Source organism: Ictidomys tridecemlineatus, chromosome 5 (genome assembly GCF_052094955.1).
Source record: "Ictidomys tridecemlineatus isolate mIctTri1 chromosome 5, mIctTri1.hap1, whole genome shotgun sequence".
Lineage (NCBI taxonomy): Eukaryota > Metazoa > Chordata > Mammalia > Rodentia > Sciuridae > Ictidomys > Ictidomys tridecemlineatus.
In genome coordinates, this window is record NC_135481.1 from 136,468,136 (window position 1) to 136,474,608 (window position 6,473).

Consider the following 6,473-nt stretch of genomic DNA (forward strand, 5'->3'; position numbering starts at 1 on the left):
GGCAGCGCCACCTGCCAGTCAGTGATTCGGCCCTAACCAAATTGCCTACCGGCCAGGGCTGCTGCCGAGATGAGAGGCATTTCACCCGGGGTCTAAGGGCAGGGCCAGGCTGATACTAACCGCCCTTTAGGAAGGTGGTATGCGCAGTGATTAAGTGCCAGGTATTTGCACCGACAGACTACCTGTGTTGGCATCCTGGCTGTATCCACACCCAAACAGACCACCTTAGAATGCTTATTGGACTTCATCTCTCCATTGCGTAGGTAGGAATGAGGATAGTGCCCACTTTTTTTTTTTATTAAGGTGTGAGGATTAACTTTGATTTAAGACAAAAGCAAGCATGTAGTGCCCAACACAAGAAAATGTCAATTATTGTCTGGGGTCCAAGTGCCTTGTGAGAACGAATGCTGTGATGAAAGCATGATTGCGATTTTGCACATACATGAAAAAATTTTGTCAGGGGCTGTCAGGAAATTCATGACCCTTTACATCCTATTCTGGTCATAGAGATGAGAACTAGGACCAAATTCACCATTTTCCAGCTGTGTGACTTGGTATATTTCTTAGCCTCTCTGAGCTTCTGTTTCCTAGTCTTAAAATGAAATTGTCTTCTGCAATCATTGTTAAAATTAAATGAGAAGACACTAGTGGAGGTTTAGAAGGAGCTTGGGACTACTCTCCAATCCAGAACCAGGGCACCTATAAATTCCACCCTCAAAGCAAGGTAGGCCATGGACTTCATCTTCTTACTGAGGTGACCCTAGGTCAAGTAGACAGACTTTCCAAGGCCTAGTGAAGCTTTTTGTTCCATCCTTCCCAGGGTCCCACCACACCTCCAGACACCATGAGTTATCTTTGTAGCAGCTGAATCTTTCTTCACTAATATCCACCCAGGAAAACTCACCAGAGACATGGGAGGCTTTGCAAAGAAATTTTATTCTCCATGAACTGGTGCAAGAAGGCCAGAGGGTTCACAGGACAGGAAGAGGCTTCTTTCCCATAATTTGCCCTAGTTTTCCCTCAGGACAATTCAGATGGACCCAATGATCTTGGAGTCCTAGAAACTCAAGCACGTGGAGACCGTCTCTGCTTTCCAGTATCAGTTTCTAAGAACCCCCCACTCCCTCATATCATTGGACCAGCCTCTGAGAAGCAGTGGGGCCATCCTGGGAGCCTCCTCACCTTCCTACGAGGCTCCTTTAGGTCAAGGACCTCAAGGAAGAAGCAAAGTCTACGGGAGTATAGAAGACCAGGAGCCAGGAGACTGGGCAGCAGCAGCACTTAAGAGCAATATTAACCAACAGCCCCAATCTGAATGAGGGTCTGGAATCCGCCCCAGTGCCCAGTCTCCAAGGCTTAGCACACCCCAAGAAGAGAGATGGCATTAGGTGGAATTGAGGAAGACCCCAGGCAAGGGAGTATTTGAGGTGGCCTTGCAGGCAAAGGTTGATGTCTTTACAAGTGGATACTGGCCAGGAGAAAATATAGCTTTGGGGACCTTTTTTAAGTGACCCAATTAAACAGAATTTCTTTGGGGTTAGGAGTATAGTTTAGAGTCACTTAGTCTCAATTTTGAATCTCATTTCTGGCAATTTTTAGCTGTGTGACGAAGGACCATAATTTTTCTGATCCCCAGTGTCTTCATCTGTAAAATGAGTGTACTAATGGCACCCACAGCCCATAAAATTAAAGAGAACTCATTGGGCCAAAGCACAGTGACCTGGCACCTGACAACCTAGCCCACAGCAGTTGCTCTTAATGTTTCCTTTCTCCTTACTCTGCTTGCTGGCAGCTGATCTGGGACTACCTAGACTCCCATGGGTTTCCCAAGCCCCTCTAGGACTGCACCTCCCCAGCACCTCCTCCAGGCTATCCAGGGCCCAGTGAAGAGTGCTATATGAGCTGCTGTGTCCTGACCTGTGGCAGGACACCAACGTTTCTGGCTTTGGGGACTCCTGTGCCCTGTCACAGGCAACACTTTCCTAGCAATTTACTCTTTAGCTGGGGGAGGGGAGGTAAAGCAGGGGTGATTGATGCTGGGGTGGGCAATACAAAGGGTGCTTTTCTCTCAAGACACATGCTGTTTTTGCAAATGGTAACTTTCAGAATCCCATCCATTTGCTGCCAGCCCCAGTTAGTGTATCCTCCTTTGGGCTGCAGTAGGATGCAGACATCTTCCACTCACTGAGGTCCATGTGGTGCCACCCTGGGATGGCACCCCAGAGGTCAGTCTCCTGAGGATGGAGGGGCAATGGCTGAGAGCCTACACCACCCTTCTTGAGCCCCCATTAGATTCCTGACCTCCTACCCCTACCTGCCCAGGATTTTGGGCAAATCAACCAACCTTTCCCACAGGGTGAACTGAAAACATGACACCCACCTAAACAAGACCAAGAGAAACACCCTGGCACTTACTAGATTTTATGATTAATAGAGCCATGCTGAAGTGATCATTAGGCTCAGAAAAGTATAGTAGCTAATGTTGCCAGTGATTCTGGAATATTTTTTCCTGCAACATCACCACTATCGTCTTAATTTCCTATTCCAAGTTTGTTGATAGAAGTTAAGCCTATTAAATAGTCCCTATATTTTTCAAGAAAAGTATTTTACAAACATGAAAAGAAAATATTATTGTACAGAAGAATGCATCCTTGTATCCCCACTTCCCAGAGGTGGTTATCTAATATATATTGTCAGAAACCACTCATATATAAGCATATTTATGATTTGTTTTTTGTTTTTTTGTAGGGTTTATTTATTTATTATTATTATTATTAGGATTAAACCCAAGGGTGCTTTATCATTGAGCTTCATCCCCAGATCTTTTTATTTTTAGACAAGGTCTCAATAAGTTGCTTAGAGCCTGACTAAATTGCTAAGGCTGGCTTCCAACTATTAATCCTCCTGCCTCAATGTCTGGAGTTTCTGGAATTTATAGGCAAGCACCACTGCGCTTGGCCTTTTTTTTTTTTTTTTTTTGGTACTGGATTGGACCCAGGGTCACTTAACCACTGAGCCACATCCCCAACCTATTTTTGTGTTTTGTTTAGAGACAGAGTCTTACTGAGTTGCTTAGGGCCCCACTAAGTTGCTGAGGCTGGCTTTGAATTCTCGATCCCCCTGCCTCAGCCTCTTGAGCTGCTGGGATTATAGGTGTGCACCACCACACCCAGCTGGCCTCTGATTTTTAAATGTACACAAATAAGATCATATTCTATTGCCTATTCTGCAGTTTATTCTATTTACCCTATAATATATACTAGCCAACATTCCATATGGGTTTGTCAATAGAGATCTTACCACATGGACTTTTACAACTGCATAGTACTCCACTGTATGAAAGGACCCATTGGTTATTTCTATTTCTTTACACTGTAAAGAAGAAATGATCCCATAAACACCCTTGTACATACCTCTTTGGGAAGTTTTACAAATATACCCATAAGGTAAATTCCTAATAGTGCAATATATTTGTGTTCAAGTATATATGCCTTTTATATTTTTCCCCAGTACTGAAGATTAGATCCAGGAGTGCTGAGATAGACCCCCCAGCCCTTTTAATTATTATTATTATTATTATTTTTTGGTGCTGGGGATTGAACCCAGGGCCTTGTGCATGAAAGCCCTCTTTTTAATTTTTTGAGATGGGGTCTTCTTAAGTTGCCGATGCTGGCCTTGAACTTGCAATCCTCCTGCCTGAGCTTCCTGAGTTGCTGGAATTACAGGCCTGCACTACTGCCTTTTATTTTTTGATACTGCTACATTTTAGAAAATATACTTCCTAAAAACAGCATTGAAGAGTGTCTTTAAATAGACACACAATGTTACAGAAATATAGCAGCCAGCCAGGGAGATAAATGTATACCTGGAGCCCAGTGAGAATGGCATTGCACTGAATGTTGTCCTTAGGGCAGTGCCCAGTAGTCTCTTCCCATCCAGGCCTATGCAGGCTGGTGGCCCAGAGTGGCTGGAGTCACAAGCAGAATGTGCCTACAGGGGCTGTGGGAGTGGAAGGCAGGCCAGAGTGGCTGGGGTCCCGCCTGAATGATTTCCTGAAGCCATTGTCTCTATCCTGCCTGGTCTCCTTGAGGGGAGTTTATTCAGGGGTCTATGGAGAGGGGGTTGGGCAAGAGGAGGGTGTGTAGTCCTCTCCAAAGGCACCCAGGAATGTATCAGAGGAGGGAGAGAGAGAGGAAGGGGGAACCCATCCCTGGAGAGACAGGACGTCAAGAACCCCTGACTAATGAATAGCGAGTTTGCCCTTGAACCTCACTGGGCTTTGCCATTCTCAGGCACAGACAAGAGCCGAGACAAGTCTGAGCCCAGCTGCACAGGGACAGTGGCGGTTCATCTCAGACACTTTGACAGGCTGGGCCTTTTCCCTGCATAGCTCAGATCTGCCTCTGGGCTCCCCTGGCAACAGCACAGCAGCATGGCTCCCGGGTCCAGGCCGAGCCTGCTGTGAGCAGGAGGGAGGAAGAGGAGCACCAAAGGGAGGACAGCTGGGGAGAAGGAGTCATTAACTCCTAGAAGGCTGGAGCCTCTGCTTTGGCAACTTCCCAGCACACTGCCTCCAGTCCTTTGGGGTGAAAATGCAGATGGTATAGAGCTTCCATTTACCAGAGGCCTGGCCAGAATGTTTCAGGGTGAACAGGCCTGATAGGATGTGATAAGGGCAGAAATGGTAGAGGACATACTAGGCCAATAGGTCAAAAGCAAAGACCCCACAAAAGGGTTGGGTCATATTCCCCAGGTCTCTTGGCAAGTCCCAGACAAGCAGGATTGCCTGGGATTCCTCCATTCTTGCCTCCAACTTTTACAGCCTAAAGCGGTAGCTGACTCTTTTCTTCCTGCTCAGATTTTCTCCTTCTGATGATCTTCTATGACCTGAGGCAGTTTGGCTCCATATTCCAATCCTGCGACCTTGGCAAGAGTCACCATTCCTCTCTGTCTCCATTTCCATAAAAACTGAAAAGAGGCTGTACCATCACTTTACTTCACAGGACAATCTAAAGATAAGAGAAATAGTATGTGAGAACTCTGGGGACGAAGGTGTCCTATAAATCTCATTCAGGTATTATTAGGGCTGAAACTAGGTATTTCTGCTCCCTGGGGAAGGAGGGTGGTGGGCAGGGGAGGAGTCCTTCCAGGGTCGTTTCAGGACCTCCCCAGCAGAGCAGTCCTGAAGATGGAAGGCAGGAGGAGGTCAGAAAAGTTCTGGGCTTGTGTCTGTGACCTCTGAATTCAGTTAGGCTTAGGAGATAAGGGAGAACAATCCTGTCATTTCAAGGTACTATCTCTGTGTTAGTTCTGTCTTGCTGCAACTTTATGAGAAAGATGTGATTATCTTTTTTAGAACTAAGGAAACAGAGTCTTAAAGAGGTTGAATTCCTGGCCCAGGGTCACCCCAGTATCCAAAAATCCTGAGCCCACATCCACCTTACTCCATGAGCCACTGAGCTGTACTGGTGGCAGAGCCATCTGGTTGGGGGTACTGGGGACCAAAAAGTAGTATTGTCCCTACAGATTACTTCACAAGGTTTGGGGCTTCTGAGTCTGAAGGCCCTGACCCAGGGAAAGTCCCAAGGATAATGCAAACATACCTGGAGGGTCACTCAGGAAAACACTATTCAAAGCATGTAGAACCAGAAGAGAAGGCAAAGACATCCCAATTCGAGGCTGAGAATGAGAACACATCTAGCTGAGACATGCTTTCTGGCCAAAGCCTTGTTTCAAGACAGATCACATATTAGTCTCATAGCACTTGCCAGCAGTGAGGTGGGCTTTCATTTTTGTAGCCTCTGGGTAAAGGTGCCTCCTCCATCCCAGTGCAGCTTGAAGGAGATGATGCAGGCTGAGTTCCCTGTGAGCTGGGTAGGGCCATGACGGGAGGGTTACTGGCAGGTAACAAAGTAGAAAACCTAGGAAGAACTCCAAAGTATAATATGCAGTGGTTCAAGGACCTCAGATACCATCTTATCCAATGCTCCTTTTCCAGGTTCAGAAAGAGAGGTAGCTAGCCCAAGACCACTCAGTAGGAAGGTGGGCCGGAGCTCAAGTCTCTGACTTCTAGCCACGTGGGGCAATGTCTTTCTATGCTCTTGTTTCCTTACTCACCCACCTTAGGCCCTCAAAGGCAGAGATTTTACCCCATAAGGCAAAGAGAAAGACCAAGTAGAAGCAGCCACCGTTGGCAAAGAACACATATCTAGGGGTGGCCTGGGGTTGGGGCAGATGCTGCCTGAGGTCAAAAGATTTCTTCAGTGACAAAAGAGGGCTGTACACTACCCCTAATATCACATGCTCACACTCTGCAGCCAGACACAGAAACCACTGTGTCTGGCTGCAGACCACCTCCCTTGGCTAAGGAAGAAACAGAGACATGGGGAAGTGATCCAGATGCACTCTGAATCCCGACCCACAATGTTTTTAAGAAAAGACATGAGGAAGCAAGAGCTCCAGAAAAAACTTAC

The 6,473-nt window shown here is 46.6% G+C and overlaps 1 long non-coding RNA gene across 8 annotated transcripts in view; it reads right to left on the minus strand.

The window, feature by feature from the left end:
* Positions 1-917: 917 nt before the first annotated feature.
* Positions 918-6,473, minus strand: part of LOC110597666 (uncharacterized) — a 39,990-nt gene continuing 34,434 nt past the window's right edge. For 6 of the 8 annotated variants that reach the window (XR_013439432.1, XR_013439430.1, XR_013439431.1 and 3 more), the window contains 2 exons: positions 5,604-5,870; positions 918-5,009 (listed from right to left, as the gene is read on the minus strand). This is a non-coding gene — a long non-coding RNA (uncharacterized LOC110597666). Of the gene's footprint in view, positions 5,010-5,603; positions 5,922-6,473 lie in introns of all 8 variants that reach the window. The other 2 variants (XR_013439429.1, XR_005728972.2) reach the window with 2 other exon arrangements.